The following is a 25559-nucleotide window of genomic DNA, read 5'->3' as shown; positions in this document are numbered from 1 at the left end:
CCACATTTTAAAAGATCCTCCATCTCAAAGTGGGACACATGCAGTAAGGCCCCTTGCACACAGCCAGTGGAGTAGGGAGGATGGGAGGTAGGAAGGACCCCTCTCCTACCATAGAAAGCCAAGTGGCCGCAGCTGTAAGACACCAAAATTTAGGACATCTGGCCCGATCATGGTGCAGTGAGGCATAGTGTGGTGCACTGTGAGTTGTGAGTTGGCCACAAATTTTGGAAGCACTGCTGGAAGCCATTAAAATCGTTTTATCGTTTTAGTGATGGAAGATAACTGATGTACAAACAAAAGTGTGAACTGGACCTTTTGGAGGTGGCAGGAGCTAGTGGAAATTATATCTGCTGCTCCTTACATCATTGAGAGCTGTAAATATCTTTGCACATAAGCCTTTATTATTTATAGGTTCCTATAAATCTAGACGATGTATAGGAGGAGGTGGTCTTGTCAAGAAGAATGACTAGTGGAAATTTTGGAAATATATGGGTTGACTAAATATCTATCTGGATAATCGGTGGTCTATTGGAGCGGTTAAACGATACTTGTTATCCATGCGAGTGTGGCACAGCCCCTTTAATATCTTTGTTCTGAGTACAGTAAGCTGTGACTATATTGATGGAATAGTAATATTACAAGAGCACATAAAACATCACTGGTGTCCTGTCTGCTTCCTATGTCCTTCTCCATATAACTGAGGCTTCTATCTCCCACTGCTGATGCTTCACAAGCCCAAAACAAAGCTTTACCACAGTAGCTGAAGGAAATGGTTGGCATGTCTCTCCAGTGTCCTCAAATAAGGAATAGGCACAATTGTTATAGAAAATATAACATTAAAATCATAAAATCTAGTTACATAGGATTCTGTGCTTAAAGGGGTTTTCCACAGAAATACACAGAATAGGTCCTAACTTGCTGATCGCACAGATCACGAGAACGGGTATGAGGAAACTTCGTCGGACCCCATGTTTCTCCCAAAGATGACAGAGCAGACGGCCACAATTGCCCATTCTGCTCTATTCATGTGATTACTGCAGTTTTCCTTTGCTCCCGCGTTAATCATGGGAGCAGGACACCGGGTCTGTCGAAGACGGCCGGATACTTGGGAGAAAGGAGATGCTGTTTATACTGCTTCTCCACTCTTGACCGCATCGCGATGAAGTAGCGCAACACAGACCCGCAGGTCACGTGAGTTAATCAGAGTTGCTGTGTCTGATCAGACCCAGTCGAGCTCGGTGCCAACATGTGCCCCCACAGGGGGTTATTGCCCCTAAAAACTTCTATTGCCATTTGTGATCCTCATCAGTGCGAAATACAATGGACTGGTTTAAAACGTTCTTCCACGGACAACGTATGTGAATGTCAATGTGCCAATGTGAATATTAGCAACCATTAAAAACAGTGGCTCGGTAAGGCATCCATGAAAAACGGTGATATTAAAAAACACCAGTGTGAGGCTGCATGTGTTATCAAACGTATCACAACAGCTGAGAAGAGGAGATTTGCCTATGTTGACATCGCTGTCAACATTGCGTTTACAAAACCCATGCATTAATGCAATGATAACATAGCCAATTTTCTTGGAGCAGAACTGTTCTAGTTCTAGAGCTCAGCTTTGATTTTCCCACAGCAGTTTATAAAATTACAGCTGAGCTCTGATTGGTTTCCATGGGCAACTAGAGCAGTTTTACCTCAGGAACTTATGATAAATCTCCCCCAATGTGCCAAATTTTTTAGGAGTTGTGATCTTAGTCTGGCACTGCACTCGTATATAGGAAATCTAATGTTGGGCTGGCGTTTTAGATTTCTGGCAGTGAAAAGTCAGACTAACAATTGTATGCTTTGCCAGGTTTTCATAGTGTCTAATGCTGGATAGAAGATCTGGCGTGGTTATCTTTGCACCTGCTCCTGCTAGTTGAATTGGTAGAAATGAGGTACAATGGTACATTTCTGGCATGCAGCAAAGTAGGTTGTAGCCCAAGCCATAGACCGTTTTAATATCTGTTGTAAAAGCCTGTTTTCCAAGATGCTTGGAAAATGGGGTGCCAGGCATGTTTTTTGGCACATATTTCCCATTGTCCTGTTGGCTATGTCATAACAGTCCGTGTCCTTGAGAAAAAACAACTTCCAAGCCGCCTCCTCTGATGGCTCTTCTACATGATGGCTCAGACAGTCTCGCTTCTGTAGACAGATCAGTGCAAATTCTACATAATGAGGTTGTCAAGAGGCAGAATGTGAAAAGTGAAGTCACTGGATGCATGTTCATTATTTATATAGACCACACAGAAGGACATATCATATTTTTCTTATATAGGCCCCTGCTGTAGGCCGGGCTCACAATCTGGTTTCGGTGACACATTTAATTCTACCAACTACGGTATCTATTGGAGTGAAGCAAGGACGGCTAGACTCGAGGCTGTAGATCTGAGCTAGCACGCCATTGTTGTATGAGATTTTATTGTGCTGAAAAGAGTACTTTCTTGAAACATTTCAGCAAATGTTTTGTTTAGGTGTTTGTGGCGGGACCCAGTCATGCGGAAGGGTTATTAGCTTGATTCCAGGCTGTGCCATTTTGTAGCTATAGAGTTGGCTTTATTGTAGTTGTATTTGGTTGCTATATTTGATGCACTTGAACAGATCAGTCAGAGTATTGTTCTTACCCCCTGCAAGGAACATAGTTCTGTACACACACCCTCCCTTAAAGCCAAAAATGCCATAGTGAGCTTTACCTATAATTGCTCTGGATGCTTCATATAGTTCTGGTATTGATGACACTAGTGTTAGCTAAGGAGGTTGCAAAACACATTTTTGTTGCCATCTGCAAACAGATTATAGTAGTCCTTTTCATGTATTCTACTGCAGATGGGTGTGAGTGGAAATGCTTAAAATGTCCTAAGGCCCGAAAATGAATGGTTGCCTCACAGACCTGTCAGACGTTGTAGCTCTAGAATAGCAGCCTGTTGTGCTGACCTGGTCATGCGAGGCATGCTAAAATACAATTCCTTATGTTATTATTTTATGGCTGGGTTATTGGAGAGCTATGGTCAAGATCCTTTAAGTAGTTGGTGGTTTTATGTACCTCTTGTGTGTATCACTTGAGTCCTCCTGTGTCATATGTATTTCTAGCCACCAGCTGCCCACAGCATTTTCTCTATTGTTTGCCTTCCACCTATAACCTTTTAAATCAGTAGTCTCTTGCCGGCCTGGTGCTTACAGTACTGAATCCATTGCTGGCATGCCGTCCATGGCATTCATGTTCACGTTCCATCATGTTCAGGTTCCTGTTTCTATATTGAGCTTTTTCCTTGTCCTGGTTTGGCAACTTTATGGTCAGGTTAATGAGGCATAGTGGAATAGGCTACATTATTATGTTTTGGAGGCTCTTTTAGGAGCTTTTATTACAAATGTAAAAAAAAATATTTTAATAAGGTTAAAATAAGGAAATCTACCATCAAGCATGATAAACCAGGGGCACTTACTCATAGATCCAGGTAGTAGTTTGTTGTAATCTTTTTAAAGTCAACTTTGAAAATGATGCTAATGAGTCTGGAGAGCTCTGGTTGGTGTTTCCAGAGCACCTTTGTTCTGTAGCTTCCAGGATGTTACAATAATCGGAGGGAGAGACATGCTCATTGTAACAGCCTGTGACACTACAGCACTGAGGGGCTCTGGTAACGCCAGAGCATTATTATAAAAGTTTATTTTAGAAGGAAGAAGAGCACAGTCACAGTGATTGGATCTATGAGTACAGTAAGTGCCTCTGGTTTATCCATGCTTCGTTTTGATTGTAGATTTCCTTTAACAATCACCCAACAAACTCTGTCATGTGACAACTGGTGTCCAATATTGCACTATTTTTTTTTTAATTCTGCATTTGTATCCAACTAGAACAATGAAGAGCTCTATGAACCTGGCCCAAGATTTATACAAACCTCATTCACATGTTATATAACACAAAGCTTGGTGATTTGGCTACCAACAGGTTTTAACCTTTACAGAGAAACTAGTAAAGGACGGATTCACGGTTTTTCCCACGTCAGTTATTTTTTTACTGAAGCCATTTTGGCTTATGGACACATACAGATTGTTTTTTTCTTCCTCGCTTTAATTAATTTATCACTGATGCCTTGCTGAACCATTTTGTTCACATGGACAACATTAAGCCCCACTGAAATGAATAAGATATAATAATTTTCCTACTTAAGTTTATCCCATCACTGTGCCATGAAAGAGAAGGACAAATGTAAGCCCCTCTATTTATATGGATATAATATATTATCTGCTTTATAAAGGATGTGAACAGAAGATTGCTCATAAAAATGGATGAATTATGTTTAGATGGTCTGAGAGATGGGGTTATTGATTACACTGTCAATGACTTTCCCTATGTATTATTTATCCTATAGGAATAGCATAGTAGTGAAAATGGTTGTTCTGTCCAGGGAGGCAGCATAGGAACAACAGGAACCAATCAGCACGGGCTCACCCAAGCAAAGACATACATTACACGCTTTTCTGTGACAGGCTAGCTCATTAGTATGCTGGGGATCAATGCTCTTCCAAGGTCTTGCTGTACTACACCATAGACTGTTAAGTGTTCGTTTCATGTCCCTATTCTCCCCCTCTTCATGGCAGATGATTCACATCTATTAAGTCTGCCTTAATAGTTTAAAGTTTTCCAAAAAGGAAACATTGCAAGAAAAAGAAGCCGAATCAGTGAACTTTACTGTCTGAACTGAGAGTTATGTAAGCTAGAACAGGAAAGCTTTTATTCCAAAGACTTGTTTGGCATGGTGTGGCAGTCCAATAATGTCCAAAGATTTGGAGCAAATGGCTGTTGGCTATCTCTCAGCCCAGGGTACAGAAAGAGGGGAGAAAACTACTCCTGCAGTAGTTTATTTTTCCCAGGATCAAAGGAATCCAAGTTTAAAAGCCAACTATCTATGAGGTCCCCATACACATTGGCTGGTCCCACTGCATGTTGGCAGGTATGGGTATAACCTAGGGAGAAATATATCGGCAGAAAGCTCTGATCTTTCTCATGGATATGGTGACTCCTAGACTTTTGAAGGTGTCCAATGTAAAGCAGGAGACCCATAAATAATTTTATTTATTGCCAGTTCTGTAAACATCATTGCATAGCAATTATAGAAAGTTTGTAATATATCTCATTATTTAACATTCAGGTGGTTATTTTCTTGGTTTGTACTTTTATAGCTACGTTGTGTTAAACTTTGAAATATCTGCAGAATTATGTTTTGCTGACGACAGACCAAAGGTTGGAGAGGCATCATATAACTACTCACAAGTTTATGTAAAAGGGAGCCTAGTGTGGGAAGAGAGAGACAGCTGTAGGTGGCAATAAGTTTTATACCTTGGTCCAAGTGGTTTAAATAAATCAATTCTACCTGTGCATTTTATGATCCTGCTGATGGTACTTACAATACAATAATACTTTATTGCCCATGGGGCAAATTGTTTTGTACGTAATGTTCTGGCAGGCTTAAAGGAAAGGCTTAAAGGAAACCTACCACCACGAAGATGTCTGGTAGGAGGATCAAAGAGGCTACTGGGGCGTGGAATAGCCGCACCGTGTAGCCTCAGCTCCAGCTACTACATGCCCCAGTAGCCTCTTTAGAAAATTAGCTTATTAGGGAAATAAAAGTTATAAAAAGATACAGGGGACGTGAGAAGTAGCCCTTAAAAGGGCTATCTTCACGTCCAATAGAGATACCTACCACCCGATCTACCTTAATAGGTACATCTGTGGTTTTAGGTTTCCTTTAAAGGGCATCTACCACTAGGATGAAGGACTGTGTGCAAATGAGACTGAGGGGCTCCAGGCTCCATTACCACCTTCTCAGGCTAATTTGCATACAGTCTTTCATCCTGGTGGTAGATGACTTTTATGTTACAGTTACATACATACACTACAAGAGGTATGTTCTTAGGCGTAGATGATATAGATTGATGTAGGTTGTTTATTACCATTTGGTAACTGGTTACCATTCCACTTTTGGCAGGAACTAACCAACAAGAAGACCCCATAAGACTGTCCATTTGGGGATGTTCTAACCTAGTGGTATCACAATTTGATGCCAATATCTGTCTGACCATTATGGTTGCCTATTGTTCCTCCTCCTATTAACTTACCAAGAACTGACTGTCCACTTTCTGCCTATTATATTGCCTATCGTTAAAACAACCTAATCATTTGTCTTTAGCACATATTTCCATAATTTCAATGTAAAATATACATTGATCAGCAATAATATTATTACATTAGTTAATGATTTGTTTCAGTTCTTTGATGTAAGGATTGAGAAACAGTGATGCAGACGATTCTAATAATAGACCTGTATGTATAAGCAAATAACACGGACTCTGATTCTACCTCATTTTACTAACTTGTTTCTTGTTTGCATTGACTGCATGTTGTCTACTTGCACATCTGTTGATGGACCTTTCCCAAATTCCGATATATGGGTGCACCACTGAAGACTGTGAGTGACACAGGCCTGTGGATTCACACCCTGCGAGTAACCTTTCACCATGTGGAGCTGGCTCGTTGCCCATCGCAAACTCATTAAGTTAAAAAAAAAAGTTTGATGATATACATTCCAGGTTTATGAATCATTGTGAGTCTTCCCAGTTCACAACATGAAGATTAAATGTTGTGGCTAACGTCTGTTATCTGTATAAACATAGAATATGTTGTTAGATTTAAAGGATATTCTCGCTATATTGTTTATTGGCAAGTGGGAGTCCTCCTGCAGTTTTGATAATACAAAAATGCAGACACTGATATGTAGCAGCCCTGGAGAGTTGTGTAGCCATACTTTTTTGTGTTTTAGTTGAAGCTGAACTGTGAAAATGGATTGATGTTCCAGGATTGTAGCTGGTCTTGGTGTGAGATCTCTTCACTGCTGCACAGCCCCTCCCCTCTGCTCTGAGTTAAAGCATTAGAAGGCTTCTGCTTACATATTTGGACAGAGGGAGGAGCTGAGGTGCAGTTGAATGCAGATATTGATAAAGAAAGCAGTGACAGTATTTGAGCTGTATTGATTTTAATATAGCCATGTGCACTGTAGCCTCCTCTTGAATAGCACCGGGAAGTTTTTAGAACTTTCTATTTCAGGCGAAATTTATCATATAAGTGGTCCATTACTGTAGATGGAGGCAGTTACTTGTGGTCTCCTAACTTTCCCCATGTTCAAGTATATTTGCAATATTGTATTGTAGTCCACACTTTTTTTTACACCTTGATTCCAAGACGTAAGTGTGAACCAGCAAATGAACATTTAGATACACCATGGATGAAGTCACAATGTTACAGTGCAACCGCGTTTGACAGGAGGAGCGGAGCAGTACACATCCCGCATGGCTCCCACTCTGGGGTTAGTTGATTTTTGGTGGAAGTATTCTTGTGAGTGTTGGTTATTCAATACCCAGATGACATCACACACTGTCTGGTCTGTTATGTGACTGGCTCATTGTGATGTGAGAAATGGGTATCAGAACATAGCTTTTCTTTCTTTTCTTCTAATTCTCTACTTCTGGCAGCAGCAGTGCCATTCATTCCCAGAAATAAAGAACTCAGATTTTTTTGGAAGACATTTTTTTTTCTACGAAACCCCTTTAAATCCATGGTTTGTATGAGTATGGTATGTAAGAAGAATGTCCACTGAAATATAGATATGGTTCATGTGGCTGCCAGCTCTAGAAATTGTGTATTTAATGTACTTTTCCCCGTGTCTTGTCTCCTGGCTCAACCTGTTTTTCATTCCAATATTGACTATCAGTTTCCTCCTTCAGTGCTATTCTCAGATGCTTAAAGCTCTAATCCTCGATCCTCTGAACAGATAAATCTTTTTTTTTTTTCTTGCTGATTTGCTTGCTTAAAGTCCCGAACATAACCTGATATGACCAGCATTTTTCATCACATTTTTAATTAATTTTGTGTGAAATACTAGACTTGCTGCACTGCCTGAAATGTGCTTGAAGGAGGCATTGACATTCAATTTAATTAATCTCCCATATACCGTATATACCCAAATATAAGCCGACACCCCTAATTTTCAACACAAACTGGAAAAAAAACTATTGAGTCGAGTATAAGCCGAGTTTGGTAAATGCATTGGTCTCAGCCTCCCCAGTGTATAGCCTGCTAGCCCCCTGTAGTGTGTAGCCTGGAAGGGCTCTGGGAACTGCCCCAGTAGCTTTTCAGGCTCATTAGCAAAATTATAAAAGTTGATTTTAGAAGGAAGCAGACCATGGTTAACAAATATAAAAAGATTACCAAAGTCACAGTATCTGGATCAATGAGGAAGTGTTCCTGATTTATCATGCTTGATTTTGATGGTAGATTTCCTATAAGGACCTGTGAGTGGTTTAGTGTCCCAAACCGCTTAGCTAGGTTCCCTTTAAATGGGGAAGCTAATAACTAGGGTCAGCTGAATCCCAGCCTGTGCGCTAACTGGACTATACGGACCAACCAAATTGCATGGAGTCCAAACTATAGTTGAACACTGCCATTTGGTGAGGAAGATGGGACTCCTTGCATCATGGTGAGGAAGATGGGACTCCTTGCATCATGTATAAGGCTCATGGGCTCATACACATGACTATAGTTTCCATGCCGTGCGTGAGCCGACTTCCTGGGTGCAAAGCTCAGAGCAGGTCCTATTCCTGCTGGTGTCTATGTGCTAATGACAGTAAACGGACTACACATGCCAATGACACATGAATGTTTCAAAATGCAATTCAAATGGCAAATGTGAATGCGGCCTTAAGAAATGTCTTGTTTGGCTCAGGCTTTAGAGAGCAGTTAAATCTGGGCCCTTGTGTCGGAGATACTAGTGTGGGCCAGTTCTTGGAGGCTCCAGAGATTCCTCTACAATGTGTAGTCTGGCCGTCTATGATTTCTATAAATCTCCTGCCAGTACACAGTTTTATGACAGCCGCATACTGTACACAATGAGCCGTTTCACCTGCAGCTAAGGAAGTATTTAGCCAGCAGAATATTCCTCTATGCTAGAATGAGATGAGCTCTCCCTCCCTGCAATGGCAGCTCTCGCCCCCTCCCATTCATTTTGCACCTAGTCTTTGTATTTGTAAACCCAATAAATAATGTCTGAGACAGCACTCCTCCGAGTCTGAACTTTATAATGTTTTCAAAGCTTTACCTCCTTGTGCCACATCCTGTGATTCTCCTCTTTTCCCTTCTTGTGTTACACAGTTGCTTTCGCTTATACGTTATCTTTGCCAACTTGTTACCAAACATACAAATGCTAAATACTGACTCTCACTGTTGTTCTACATGAGATCTGAGGAGACGCTGCACTTTTTGTTTCACTACTTGGATACAGGACCTGAGAGACGGGACAGACTTGGCTCCTACCCCACAGCCTGAGAGTCCACATTGAATCATTTTGAATGTCAAATATGGACACAAATAGCATCAAATTAGCAGATGTTTTTTTTCTTGTTCCTACAATGAATATTTTAAATACATTACTTATTCTCGTGCCGGTGTCATTGGTTGTTATACATGCTTCATTTTATTACAGTTGTAATGTGTTTTATTGGAAGGATAAATGGGTACATCCATATACACAGACGTTGTATATAAATGTTACATCTCTTCTCCATGCCCCACATGGTGTGCTGTACAGATTACAAAGGCGTGTGTATTATTTGAGACTTTGCTACTCAGGAAGTCAAGGGGCCAGTAATAGGGCTTCAGTTTTCACTTGCCTTCATTTATTTACAACAATGGATCTCCTTTACACATATATGCTCTTTAGCGCTGTGCTTCCCTTTCCACTTTTACTTTCCCTGACACAGGATTCAATCCTAGTAAGAAGGATAAGGACATTTGAGCTAAAATACACTTCTGTTAAATATAATTTGTATACAACCTTTTTTTTATCTATACTCTGCAGCATCATAAATTTCCATAGGCATATGTTTAAAGGAAACCAAACATTACAGAGTACTAAACTAAGCAAGGGCCCTACTAGGAAAAAATGATGAAATAAAAGTGTTAATGTAATAGGACAGTACACCTAAAAGTTTGTGAGGTAGACTTTAGCCAATATCAGTGCATGCATACATACGCAGAGCTATTATGGATTTATTGTGTTAAATTCTTGGTAAAGAAATATACTTTTTTTTGTAGGGAGTGTAATGCATTCAATCCCTGAAGGAACTTTTATAGTGCCAGTGATGGGGAATAAAGTCTATGTAGGATAGCTCTGTTGGCACATTGCCGACTGTAAAAGTTGACTGTAAAATAATGCCAAGTGTCTAAGTACAAATGATTACATTGTTAGTCCCCATGCAGATTTTGGTTAAGTCTGCACTTTAAATGAGCCCCTCCAGTGGATCTACAACCCTGATAGTTATGGCGTCACTTTGAGTAATAGTATCAGAAGGCTCAAAAACTGCATACTCAGTCAAAACTTAGGAAGACTTCTGTGATTTTTAACTATATTAAAGAGGCATTACAAGAAAGCAAGTGGAATTTGAGCCATCTACTTGTGAAGTCCCAACCTACTCATATGTGTATGTATGTACCAGACAGGTAGGTGCTGTCCATGATTCATGAATATTTCTTGTTGGAATGTTATTGAAGGTGAGATTACTTGCATATCATTCTGCTTCTTCCCTAAAACTTGTTGCTATGTTGAAAACAAATGGCTATATGTCACTTTTTGGTCTGTAAATCAAGGAAAGGCTGTTTTTATAAACTCATGGGGGAGATCCATCATGCACAAACACAAGTGTTAAACGTCAGTCAATTTTTTCACAGCTTTTGAGACGTCTCATTCAATGGTGACCCCAAGTGATTTGTCCTCATTTATGTAACTACAAGGTTCACCAATGGCCAGTGTTGCCCTCCTCTGCTTGTGTCACTACTGCAACAGCGTCATCACACACCCAAATGTAGTTTGGTGATAAAGGGAAGGGATCAGTATCGATGTGTAGAGGGGAGCAGAAGGAAGAAGAGTACACTTAACAGGTCCCTGCATCTGTCAAATATTTAGATATGAGAGAATAGGAAGGCAAACAAGGGGAGACCAGACAGCACTCATAGAGTAGTATTATTTAGACAAACAGTTGGTATTGTTGAATACGATAATTGGAGAGAGGCTCACCAGATTAGGTTGTGCTAAATTAGGCACAACACTATTTGACGTTTGGACTGGTGAGGAATGTCAAGGGTGCTGCCTTTAGACAGTGGTTATCCGGACGCGGTTGCCAGGGCGGTCGGGATCTTGGTATAGAGAGGTAGATGGGGTACTGTCAAATGTGGCGCACACAATGATTCAGGATGACTCGTCGGGTAGGGTTAAGAGGATCGTTTATTACAGATCTCGGAACACAACGCATTTCGGAGTATTAGGAACTCCTTTCTCAAGTGATAAGAGACTGCCGCGCGGAGGGAAGGCATATTTAGATATGTTAGCTGTATGTTGATTTATGCACATAGGTAGCTACGTAGGCACTGCAGAGCTAGGCAAATGTGTTCTTTGCCTATTTTAAAATGCATGTCTCCTATTTTTGTTCTTGCCTTTTAGTTTGTCTTCCTTGGGTTAATTTTTAATGGGCTTTTCAGTCCTCTAAAATGGTAGCATATTCCTTGGGTATGGTATAATTTTATGACTTGGGTATAACCCTTGAGGCCACATTCACATGTGGTGTTAACTTTGTATTTACATCAAGTTAAAATCACATTTACGCTTAACGCAATGTGTGAAAGAAAATCTAGTGTCTGATTCATACGTCATAGATATTGGCAAAAAGTTCTTTCAACTGCAACAGTGTACACAAAAGTAATGTCCTCATTTCTGAATGTTTTGGTTGCACAAGCATTGTGGTGTATGTAGCAGCATCCCTTGAAATAGTTCTGTCACTGTGGGAGTGCTCAGGCTGCAGGTGAAACAACATTGGTTTCATGCTCATCGCTATCCAAACAGATCTGGTGGCGTAGTTGGTTCAGCTGAATTTCTGACCTCTGTGGGTTGAGCAAAATGCAAATGTGTCTGGGGGACGTCTGAAGCGTCATGTGATCTTTTTACTCTGTGACTGCTTTACTAGCTAATATTGGAGTGTGTACAGTCACATCTTAGCTTGCCATGGACCTAAATATTGGCTAAAACACAATTCTCATAGTCTTTCCTTAGGTTGCATCAATTTATCAGAACATGCTCTTGTACACAAATCCCAAATGCTTATAGGGGTATTCCAGGAATCGGCATAATCCATATACATATGGGTACTTAAAATACACTCACCAGCCACTTCATTAGGTACACCATGCTAGTAACGGGTTGGACCCCCTTTTGCCTTCAGAACTGCCTCAATTCTTCGTGGCATAGATTCAACAAGGGGCTGGAAGCATTCCTCAGAGATTTTGGTCCATATTGACATGATGGCATCACACAGTTGCCGCAGATTTGTCGGCTGCACATCCATGATGCGAATCTCTGGTTCCACCACATCCCAAAGATGCTCTATTGGATTGAGATCTGGTGACTGTGGAGGCCATTTGAGTACAGTGAACTCATTGTCATGTTCAAGAAACCAGTCTGAGATGATTCCAGCTTTATGACATGGCGCATTATCCTGCTAAAAGTAGCCATCAGATGTTGGGTACATTGTGGTCATAAAGGGATGGACATGGTCAGCAACAATACTTAGGTAGGCTGTGGCGTTGCAACGATGCTCAATTGGTACCAAAGGGCCCAAAGAGTGCCAAGAAAATATTCCCCACACCATGACACCACCACCACCAGCCTGAACCGTTGATACAAGGCAGGATGGATCCATGCTTTCATGTTGTTGACGCCAAATTCTGACCCTACCATCCGAATGTCGCAGCAGAAATCGAGACTCATCAGACCAGGCAACGTTTTTCCAATCTTCTACTGTCCAATTTCGATGAGCTTGTGCAAATTGTATCCTCAGTTTCCTGTTCTTAGCTGAAAGGAGTGGCACCCGGTGTGGTCTTCTGCTGCTGTAGCCCATCTGCCTCAAAGTACGATGTACTGTGCATTCAGAGATGCTCTTCTGCCTACCTTGGTTGTAACGGGTGGTGATTTGAGTCACTGTTGCCTTTCTATCAGCTCGAACCAGTCTGCCCATTCTCCTCTGACCTCTGGCATCAACAAGGCATTTCCGCCCACAGAACTGCCGCTCACTGGATGTTTTTTCTTTTTCGGACCATTCTCTGTAAACCCTAGAGATGGTTGTGCGTGAAAATCCCAGTAGATCAGCAGTTTCTGAAATACTCAGACCAGCCCTTCTGGCACCAACAACCATGCCACGTTCAAAGGCACTCAAATCACCTTTCTTCCCCATACTGATGCTCAGTTTGAACTGCAGGAGATTGTCTTGACCATGTCTACATGCCTAAATGCACTGAGTTGTTAAGTGTTAACGAGCAGTTGGACAGGTGTACCTAATAAAGTGGCCGGTGAGTGTATAAGCTATGAAGAAGTAAAATGTTACTGGCCCTTTATTCAGTCCATTGATTTTCCTCCGTGCAGAGCAGGCACAGGACAGAAGATGGCCGCTGATCACATGTCCACATCACATGTCCTGCAGCTGTCTGGGCAGGTCATGTGATCCCCACTATGTTTGGCTGTAGTTGGTTGGTTGCAGGGCATCCAGTTTGGCCAGTGTTGTGGTGAGATGTCATCTCAGTGAGGTAATGTGCAGTGATGGCAGTTACACGTCAATCCCAATGTACAGTGCTTTTTTTTTTATGGGGGAACAAGTCTGTTATTATGTTCAGATCGAAAGCCCTATGTCGACAATGGTGGTTTTGGTGACCGGGAAGCAGTGCTGTACTGGTTATAAGAATTTATTAGTTAATTCCATACACGACTTTTTACAACTGATTAGATCACATTCACACACGGCTTAGAAATTGCTCTTAGAAGCGCTTTTCAAGCTCAGCAGGAGGAGCCCCTGTGATGGGGAAAGAGCCACATGTGTTTTGCCACTAAACCATGCCAAAACATGTATTACTCAGTTCCTAAACGCAAGCTTTTAGGTCTATATGCAAATGATTGGGATGAATGCAATTAAAATGTAGTGTGTGAACGCTGCCTAAAACGGATAAGAAGCGAGCAACCTCTTTAACTGATTTGTCTTTTTCTCTTGGTAGGTTTAATAATTCTTCTGTCCTAAAATCTTTCTGTCACTGCTGTAATGGAAGTCAAATATCTGTGCACTGATTACCTGCTGAACTTGGGATTCTTAACACTTAAAATTCTTATAAGAATGGATACTAAAGTACTGTATAGTACTGGGTCTCAGTGTCTCAGTTCAGTTTTGAACAGTTTTCCCAGCAGATTAAAAATACTCATTTTTACATTTTTGTGGAGTATTTTTAGCCAAGGAGGAGCATAAAATATTTGAAATATTGAGTAATACAAACAAAATCATAAACTTAACAGCATATCCCACATATTAAAATAAAGATGGAAGCAAAGTTTTCTTTTCTACAACCATAAAAATTAAGGAAAGTGGAAAAAAAAAAGGTATCAACAAAAGTTAAAAATTATCCTGTCAAAAAACGGAACATTATGTTATGGGTATCACACAGTGAAATTCAAAAGAAATTGACACCACTCCTTCTTTTTGTCAGTTCCGCCACATCTGCATTTTATTTTCCAGTTTCCCAATGCATTGCTGTAATGCTGGCCCTACTGATCATGTGGTGGCCCTACTGGTAGTGAGATGCTGGCCTTACTGGACACGTCTGGAATGAGTGGTAGACCCGCTACAGGCTGTGTAAAAGGGCAAATCTTGAGATTAGAGCCTGTTTCTCCCCTTAAATACAACCCCACATTTTAAAGGGGTTATCTATCATGTGGTTTATTTTCCACATCAGGTACCTACTACTCCCTCTGATTAGACAGCTAGTGTTGACCAATCAAAGTGAGCAGCTTGGACATGTGACTCCATACTGCCGCATCCAATCACTTTATACCTATTTTGAAGAAAAATAAAGATGGCACCTAGCTCTTTCCAATCCTTTTTGTGGTAAGTGTCCAAGGCATTTTGAGGAGACTCAAAGCCATCCAGCACAATGCAGTGGAAATGCCCTATTAAAAAGACCCAAAATCTACCATTTTTGATTTCTGAATAACTGAATTTGATTTTGAGTTTATTATTTATATATTCTAAATGTACCAAATACAGATTCATTCCAGTGTATTAGATCTAGTGTTCTGGTCTCTTAAATGTTTCACATGCTTTGGCACGTGTGCATGTCTGTTAGTAAATATTTGTTGGCATGTGAATGTGCATGTGAGGCTGACTTCATTTACTTTAATTTGTTTTCCTTCAGACCTTTGAATATTAATGGATCAGTCACCATGTGAATCACTGAATGGCACTTCTCAGACTGACACGGGCAGAATATTTCCATTTTATGTATTCAACTAATTACTGGAAATCTACCATCAAAATCCAGCATGATAAACCAGGGGCACTTACTCATATATCCAGGCACCGTGACTGTGGTAATCTTCTTATATTCGTTATTCATGGCCTCCTTCCTTCTAAAATCAACTTTTATAATTATGCTAATGAGTCATAAAGACTCTGGTGGGCATTACCGGAGCCCCTCTGTGCTCTATTTTTACAGGTTTTTACACTATGCTGGTGTATTTCCCCTCCCAAGCAAGCAAAGGCAGAGGGGATGGTGAGACAGTGGTAACAACCCCTGGAGCTCTTCAGACTCATTAGCTTAATTATAAAAGTTTATTTCACACAAATATAAGCAGACTACTACAGTCATGGTGCCTGGATCTATGAATAAGTGTCCCTGGTTTATTATGCTTGATTTTAGTGGTAGATTTCCTTTAATAGAAATGTACTCTTCTGCGCCAGTGCAGGTGGCCTAGTGTCGGCTGTGTTACCTTTTTGTCTGTGATCTGTCATTGAGTGGCCTCGGAGGGACCACACCTTTTTGCCAGGTGTGTAGAGATCCCTACGGCGAACCCTGTTTGGTTGCAGTGGTGACCTTCCCGTAATGACTTGTCGTATGACAGGTGAGTTTATTTTTCTGCTTTAAATCAGCCTTGTGAACACGGCGGATAACCCCATAAAAGTGTACTTTTTAGAAGAAAGTAGAATAAGCATTTAAACGTAAGAATTTACCGCCGTCATTTGTTAAGCATTTCACAATACTTGATACCAGTGCGTATGAGCCGGTAGATGTGACTCCAGGAGGAAACCTAAAAATAGGACTCTAAGGCTCCCATGAATGGGACTCTCCTTTACTTAGTCATATTTGTCTGCTGTTTATATTACCTGACAGCAAGCGCAAGTTGCTTTACTTGTCAAGGTCAGTGAGTCATGTGGAGCCCAGCGCTACATTCTTCACCACACCTCACCTGCTTAAAGTTCAGAGAGTCCTCGCAGCAGCAGATCAAGTTCAGGTTGTGCAACCGGCAATTTGTAAGCTGATCACAATATACCCTGACTCTAAAGCGGTCATTATACTTTGGACAGGATACAACTATATTCACACCAGAATTTCCCCAGTCCAATGTGTTTGTACATAACCCTGTATATCAGATGCAGACCTAGTTTCAGACTGCATTTCTCAGGAACCCATTGATGGGTTGTTTATTTGTTCAAATAAAACAGGATATAGCAAGATAATACTGTGTGGTCCTGTCAAATGTACAGGTTCCAGATAGATGCAATCAGGTATTTTATACAATAAGGGTCAGTGACAACAGGATGTAGGGGGGGGGCATTGTTTGACTTCCTGTTTTAAGGTGCCCCCATCCCCTTACAAACAAAATATAAACCAAAAGAGAAACCAAGACAGTCTGCAGTATGATAAGTATTTAACCTTAAGCATATGCTTGAGAAGTTTTTGATTAGATGCTGTTTATGCTGTTCTGAAAGTATAGCTGCTTTATGCTACTCTGTAAAGTAGAAACTCATTTTTAATAATCATAGTAGTAGGGCCAAAAAGCTAGACCAAAATAACCTTATAGACCCAAAACGATTAATGGAGATATTACTATGTGCAACACCCCTGCCAGTTCATGGGCAGGATGGTAGTTGCGAATAGCGCCCTCTCCAGGTCAGGAGCTGTTAAGTGTATAAACCCCTGCTGGGCAGAACCACATGGTTCAGAACCCAGAGTCTGAAGACCGCACCAGACCTCATGATCTATTTGCCACTGTTCTAATTCCAGGAACTTCAGGTGCCTCAGGCCTACTGCCTAGCACCCGGGGTAAGTCCGGAGACTTAAGCCCAGAACTGAGCTCCACCGCTGGGACTCAGTTCCACCTGCACCAGCCTGAACTTATTACCTGGCTGCGTGTAACCTTCCTGTGGACCAGCTCTCCATGACCCTTCCAGTTTGAGAATCTGCTGTTCATCATTTTGGCCGTTGCCTGACGTTCAATAAAGAACTGTAAGTTGATTTGCACAATGTTGCCTCCATCTGATCCCAGGATACGGCTGCTTACCACCAGTGCATCAGCCTCTCCCTCCACATTTCTTGCACACACCACCTGCTGGAGCCAGGCTGTAGGACAACCCTCCGGGCCCCATACAAAGCACCATGATCACAGCATGCCCAAGGCCGCACTAGCCACTCCGGTATTCTGGGCCCCGGCTGGCTCCAGGCCCCCAAGAAAAGGCTAGGCTCCAGTGTGGGGTGTTGCATATGGAATCGTGCATCTCTGATACAACCCTGTATATAAATCCTAAGTTCTGGGGACCTGCATTTCATAATTTTGTTATGACATTGTCAATGACAATGACCACTACCTATGTTGCCCATGCACTGTTCAATGATTTTACGCTGTGGGTTTAGTTTTGTAGCAAACTGTGCTACAGGAGTTCATCAATTTCAATAGATAGGGTAGCTTTCACACTCATCTTGGGTAGCCATGCCACTGGTGTTAGTTTACCAGTTTCCTTCCTACTCTTTGTAAGTACTAACCAATGCGTAGCAGTAACACCCCTCTGTTTTTGAGATTTCTTTTCCCAGCCATCCCACCCCTATTTGGGTATGACTAAAACAAGATAATCAATGTTATTTAACTTGGCAGTGGATTTATGGTAAATGTACAGTATATATGGGATTGTATGGGTGTAGTGCATGCATTCTCACTCGTCATAGGCGCTTGAAGCTCCAGCTGTCAGACAAAGCATGTTATCTAACCAGTTTAGGCTCATACTTTGCTTTATTATATGTAAACCGTATAGAATTGCCTTTTCAGTAAGTGATTATACCTCTGCCCCACACACCCACACTAAGATCTAAAGTTCACATGTTAGTGATCATTGCAGTTCCTCATTGCAAATCTTTTTCTCCATGAGAAATGGTAGTGCTAACAAGCTGTCAATGAGAATATTGGCCGTGAGCAATATTTGCATACCTTACAGTACCATACATCATGCAGTCATTTTTATAAACACTTCAAATTGTATTTATTCCAACTATAGATACAGCAAAAAAGTATACAATTTTCCAAGATATTTTCTGTATCAGTCTCTCATGCTTTACTAGATCTTCTATAGGACCCTTTATTGTTTACTTCCTGTAGCTACAAAACCGGTTCACATCTCTGATGACTCTCTGCGATACTAATGAACCTGTGACTTCACATGACCATGGACCAGTTTATAGCCACAGGAAGTAAACGGTGAAGCGTCCTATAGAGTGACAGCAAGCAGAGATCTAGTAAACCATGAGAGACCGATATGTTGGAAAATTGTATTACTTTTTATCATTGAAACTGGACCTTACAGTCCTTTTTAGCTGTAATGAGACCAAGGATTATCAATAAAGCTTCATTATAGACACCTTACAGCTGATTGTTGCAGTCTGGGACTACAGTAAAGCATCCAGAGAGCTTCAACAGGGGGCAGCGGGGTCAGTCTTAACTTTGGGTCGTCTGTGAGCCGGGTGTCCTTAACCCCATAGCGCAATAAGACGTACCCTTACGTCTTGCTGCGCATGGGGGAGTATGAAGAGGGCTCACGGGCTGAGCCCTCTTCATACTCACTGGGCATTTGCTTCATAATGAAGCAAACGCCTGTCGCTAACACCCGCGATCGGTGCTTGCACCGATCGCGGGTGTTAACCCTTTGATCGCCGGCGGCATTAAAGAGCGTGGGCGCCGCCATCTTGGCTCTGATCATCACTCCCCGTGACGTCACCAGGGAGCGGCGATCCGTTGTCATGACAGACTCGGATCACACAAAGATCCGAGGCTGTCATGAACGAGGCTATCTATTACAATGTGCGATCTGCACATTGTAATAGATGGTATGCAAAATCCCCATATACTGCCATACTGTAGTAGGATCAATCAGATCAATCAGACAACCAAGGGTTAAAGTACCCTAGGGAGTCTGAAAAATAGTAAAAAAAAAATAATAGAAAAAACATAAAAATTCAAATCACCCCCCCCTTTCCCTAGAACTGATATAAATATAAATAAACAGTAAAAATCCTAAACACATTAGGTATCGCCGCGTCCGAAAATGCCTGATCTATCAAAATATAATAAGCGTTTTACCCTGTAGCGGAAAATAGCGCCCGAAGTCGCAAATTGCATTTTTTAGCCATTTTGAAAAATAGAAAAAATTCTATAAAAAGTGATCAAAAAGTTGTACAGTCCTAAAAATAAAAGCATTGAAAATGTCGTCAGAAGTCGCAAAAAATGACACCACTCACAGCTCCATACACCAAAGTATGAAAAAGTTATTGGCGCAAGAACACTGTAAAATGAAGAATTTTTTTTTCTGTACAGGAGGTTTTAATTTTTGTAAATGTATGAAAACATTATAAAACCTATACAAATTTGGTATCCCTGTGATCGTATTGACCCAATGAATGAGGTAGACCTGTCATTTGGGGCCAAGCCCACAAGAAATGACAAATGTGTTTTTTCATCATTTTCACTGCATTTAGAATTTTTTTTCCCGCTTCCCAGTGCACGGCATGGAATATTTAATACAAACACTACGAAGTGCAATTTGTTACGCAGAAAATAAGACATCACACAGCTCTGTACATGGAAAAATAAAAAAAGTTATAGATTTTTGAAATTGGGGAGTGAAAAATAAAAACGAAAAAGGGCCTGGTCCTTAAGGGCTTAAGTAGGGGGCCGCCTGTATAGCTGCTATTTTGCACAATTCAAATTTTTTTTAATTTTGACTGAAATTAAAGGGGTTGTCCAAGAGTTATGAAAAAAACAAAAGGTGGCCAGGAGAGGGCGCCCCTTACCTTCCGACACCCTCTGGGTGTCCCACGCTGCTGTCAATGCGGTCCACGCGCCATGTAAGTAAACATGAGCGCCGGAGCAGCGCTGGACTCAGCTTGTGGCCGGCCACGCCTACCCGTTCCTATTCACAGCACTGTGTATGCGGGCTGGATGGTTGTTGGGTCCGGCTGGAAGCTGAGTCCAGTGCTGCTCCGACGGCCATGTTTGTTTACATGGCACCCGGACCGGTGGGACAGAAGCGCGGGACACTGGGGCGTCAGAAGGCGTCGGATCTTTATTTTTTTAAGCAGCCCCCTCCGGCCACATTTTAGATTTTTTTTTCTCATAACTTTGACAACCCCTTTAAGTATATTTTTGTCTGTAGACAGAATATGTTTTTGACTTTTGTGCTGCTCATCCTAGAGCAGCGGTCAGGAACCTTTTTGGCTGAGAGAGCCATGAATGCCACATATTTTAAAATTTTATTCCTTAAGAGCCATACTCACCACTTCCCGGCACCCGTCCTGGCTGACCAGCCTTTGCGCCTGAACTCACAGATTTAAGGGGCGAGTGTGCTGCCGATTGGCGCTGCCCACTTCCTGGGTTCCTATAAAAACCACCGGATCTTAGTGCTTCATGCCTACGAGGAAGCTTTCAACAGTGTTTCCTTCCCAAGTGTTGACCCCGGACCTGTTCCTGATTCTGCTCCTTCGTTGCCAGCACTGATCCCTTGCTCTGTCCCCGACCTTGCATCATTGATGCCTGCTTTGACCACCTGCCTGTTCCTGACAACAAGACTGCCTAGTGATTCTGTACCTCGACCTTGGTTGCCACTGTGAACAAGTCGCGCCTGTGGAAAGACCTGATGGTACCACGCCGCAGCAAGACCATCCTGCTTTGCAGCGGGCTCTGGTGAAGACCGGGTGCCACTTAGATTCCAGTCCCATGTGTCTGCTGACATCATTATCCTCAGTGGTCCAGGGGCTTCACTACTCGAAATCCTGACACCCACCACATGCCTCCCAGTAGATATGTTGTCTCAGCACATACCCCCAGTGGATGGCTAGCCACAGCACATACTCCCAGTGGATAGGTAGCCACAGCACATGCCCCAAGTAGATAGGTAGCCACGGCACATGCCCCCAGTAAATCGGTAGCCATGGCACATACTCCCAGTAAATAGGATGACCCAGCACATAATCCCAGTAGATAGGTAGCAGCAGCATATGCCCCCCCCCCAGTAGATAAGTAGTCACAGAAAAAAAAAGAATATTCACTTTCCAGTGCTCCCTGCAGCCAGCTCCTCATCGCTCTTCTCTTTGGTTTAGGCGATGGCGCCTGGGTCGTACAAAGGACATAGGCAGCGGTAACATGCTGCCTGTGTCCATTGATCAGTCTAAGAGGCACACAGAAGCCATCACTATCTTTTAAGATCTATCTGAGAGCCAGGTGCAGCCAACAAAAGAGCCATATCTGGCTCCCGAGCCGTAGGTTCCCTACCACTGTTTTAGAGTATGAGACTATTTTGTCAACTTTTCCCATTATAATCCTATTTATCACCTATTCACTGGAAAGATGGAAAATGAACTAATATTGTGAGTCTAATCAAAAGGACTCTTACCTTTTAAGAGAAAGAGGGGTCTCTAAATCCTCTATGTGAATGCACATTCACTTCTATTGGTGTAATGGAGTATTGAGCTCTGTGCCTCAAGAGAATGGTGCAATGGTCCTACATGTCCCCTACATCCACATTCACACTGGGGGCATGTAATTGTTGGGGGCTAGTAGCTGGACCTACAACAATCATGCATTTACAACTAAAGTTGCGTTCTCGTGTTTTGCTTGTATTGTGTTTTGACCGGGGAGGGGCTTTTGCCGATCTCATCACGGAAATGTGCGTGTCGGTCACTACCACCACATGTTTTCAGTTCAGTGAATTTAGGTTTGGTTCAGGAAATCCGAATACGTTTCTTGGATCAAACTTGCTCATGGGCATCAAGCTTCATTCTGCTGCTGCCAAGTAAATGGGGACCACTAGGAAGGACGAGTGCAGCGCACCGAATTCTTTGATGTTTGTTTTTTAAAAAAACGTCCACCCATTTGAAAGGGGCGATAAACTTGTACTGTAATGAATGATTCTGTGGTGTGAATGGATTCCTAACCGGCGCTGCCATGTGATATAGAGTTGTTATCTCTATGGCTGCTGTAATTTTTTATCTTTATTACAACCTCTTCGGTGGCTTACGGTGTTGCATTTGAAACCTAATAGAAAGCATCATATGCTGTTGTTTTATTTCCCTTTCCTTTGCATAAAATAAAAGCCGAGGCCATATTATAAGAACACACAATGGGGTCAAGTTTATAAATAGTTCCAAATCTTGGCACCTTAGTCTTGCTTTTTCCTTTTGCCTCTATGCTAGTTTCACGCAAGGCATCCGTGAATACACATTCTATTATCTAACATTAAATTTGGATGAGGCGAATAGATTGCTCTCTATAAAAGAGATGATGTTACAGCTTTATGCTTCTACCTAGTAGTACTTACTACATCAATGGAAATGGTTCTGTGGACAAAATCTGATCCTCTTTTTATAGTGACCTGGTTTGGGATAATCTGCTGTGTGACATTGTGCTAACTCTGATCTCTCTCGGCACTGGATGTCTTCTACCACCATGTCTTTCATCTCCAGGGCCGCCTCTTTATTTATGTCCGAGGCATATCTGTTCCCTTACATGGGGAGCTTTATTATAGATACACTAAGCGTGATTGAATTTCTCAGAAATAGGAAGGAAAATCAATTACCATTACAAATAGTGCACTTAGACCAATTTAGAAGACCAAGGCAATACGTCTTAAGATCATATATGTCTACTACTATCATGATAGATGGAAAGTAAGATGTTGGCATGTGGTAAAAATGTTTTGATTTATGGGGGATTTTAGGTTCCACATGTAGCTTTTTAATACCAGCAGTGTTTTTGAATGCAAAGGAGCAAAAGGATTTTTGGATGAACATTGATAATATACAGTATAATGGTTTTTACTGTTGCTAAAGGTGTGGCTTTAAGTGTTTCCATCTGTACTTTAGCCTACACTGTAATATACTTTAATAATAGTGTATATAATATTACTATAATATAATCTTGTTAATTATGTATAAATTACATAGCTTGCTGGCAACACAATATGGCCTTAAAAATGACAGTGTGAAATGGTATTTATAAACATATAAACTAAAAGGTGCATGTTTCAGTAGCTTAAGGGTTAAAACATCCTGTTTTTCATATTACTTAATTTTTTGGTGTATTTTAGCATGAATTACTGTAGACTGTTTGCTACAGAAAACCTTTAGTGGGTGGTGAGGATTCTTAATTGATAACGGAGAGCACTATGTTTTTTGTGTGTTTTTGCCAGACACACTGTTAAGCAATTGAGTGCTGACAAGTGGTTCTGCTAGTTATACCAGTTGATACCTGGTGATCAGCTTAAAGGGGACCCCTGGTGCTCAGCTTAAAGAGGTGTGCCTTCTTTCTATGTAATATATGTAAAATGGAGCCACTGGTTCAGAAATGTCGTTTACCTCATCGGCTGCTATTCCTAAAATGGCCAGATATGGAGTGTTATGTGACCCTAACTGTCCATGACCAATTGCCCTTCCCGGAATTCAATATTGTATTCCCAAGTACTAATCATAAGATCCTGGAAGATAGATTGGTCATGGACAGTTAGAGATCACATGACCCTCTGTCTGCAGCCATTTCGGCTGATGAGGTAAAAGATATTTCTAGACCAGGGTCTTTACTTTACATTTCAAGAAATTGGTGCAGAACTTTTTATAGATGTATAGTGGTTAGTTACCTAATATCCTACCCCCTTTCCAAGCACTTATACATTATTTATAAAAATGAAGTGGCTAACCCCTTTATCTTGGGCAACTGAATGGGCTCTGTGTGTGTGTGTGTGTGTGTCTGCTCTAAAATGCATGTTTAGAATGTGCTAACATGCATAATTGAAGATAACAGAACATCTATTAAAGTCTATGTGGACCGGAACATAATGGGGCAGATTAATCAAGTCTGAAAGTCACTGATACTGGTAAAATGAAAGCTGAGCTGTGATTGGGCAACTAGAAATATTCTGACTTTCAGACAGCTTGATAAATCTGCCCCAATTTGTTTACTTTCTGTTTTTAGTTTCCATTATGCTCTGCTTAAAGGGAACCTGTCAGCAGGAATTCGATTTTTATCTGGTGACAGCCCAAGTTACGCTAAAAAATGTTTTGACAGCATTCTGTATCATTTCAGTACTTTGTAATAGTTTGATTCCCATTACCTGGCTCCCTGCCAGCAGCATGTGGCGAGACCCAGCTGCAGCCGGTGTGTGCCTGTGTCAGTCCCCTCTCCTCCAAACTCATGCACTGCTCTACCCCTACCCAGAAAGGGGAGGGGGTTGGTGTGGCGGAGAGGGAAAAAATGTATGAGGGGACACAGGCTGCACTCCCTCCCCCCCTCCCTGGGACTCGCCACACACTGCTGGCAGGGAGCCGGGTAATGTGAATCAAACTATTAAAAAGTACTGAAATGACTCATAATGCTGTCAAAGGTATTTTTTTAAATCGACATAACATAGGCCAGTGATGGCGAACCTTTAAGAGACCAAGTGCCCAAACTATAACCAAAATCCCAAATTACATTTTAAGCAGTAACTTAAGAGCTACCTGCTCTTCAACATCTATCAGTCGTATCGGCCCCTTGAGGCCACTAATACAGGTGTAAGAAGGAGGGCACATTCAGACTATCGTTGTAGCTTCTCACAAGGGTCTCTCTATACTTTAAGAATGTAGGGTCCAGTAGGATGACCTCCATGGCCCCCTTCCTTCTAAAATACATCTGTACAATTATGCTAATGAGCCCAAAGCGCTCGGGTGGGTGTTTCCAGAGGTCACCCTTTCCATGCATTTTCCTGCTGCTGCTAGATGACAGAGGCAGCGAGGGAGACGGCTCATTCTTGCGGTCTGTGAATATTCCACACTGAGGGGCCCTGGTAAAGCGCCCAATACCCCTTCAGGATCAATAACATAATTTTAAAAGTTGATTTAGGATATATAGAAAGGATATAATTAGATTACCACAGACACATTCTCTGGATCTATAAGTAAGTATCCCAGGTTTATCATACTGGATTTTGATATTAGGTTTTCTTTAAGACAAAAAGCCTTTAAATACAAATATCTTGGAGGTGACAGTCAGATAGTACTTACGCCTAATGACCAATGAAGAGGCTTATAACCTGGA

At 41.6% G+C, this 25559-nt stretch overlaps 1 protein-coding gene across 1 annotated transcript in view; it reads left to right on the top strand.

Moving 5' to 3' along the window:
* Positions 1-25559, top strand: part of KIAA1671 (KIAA1671 ortholog) — a 105297-nt gene that overhangs the window by 5461 nt on the left and 74277 nt on the right. The window lies entirely within an intron of this gene.

This window comes from Engystomops pustulosus, chromosome 1 (assembly GCF_040894005.1).
Source record: "Engystomops pustulosus chromosome 1, aEngPut4.maternal, whole genome shotgun sequence".
NCBI lineage: Eukaryota > Metazoa > Chordata > Amphibia > Anura > Leptodactylidae > Engystomops > Engystomops pustulosus.
This window is presented reverse-complemented; position numbering and strand designations above follow the sequence as displayed.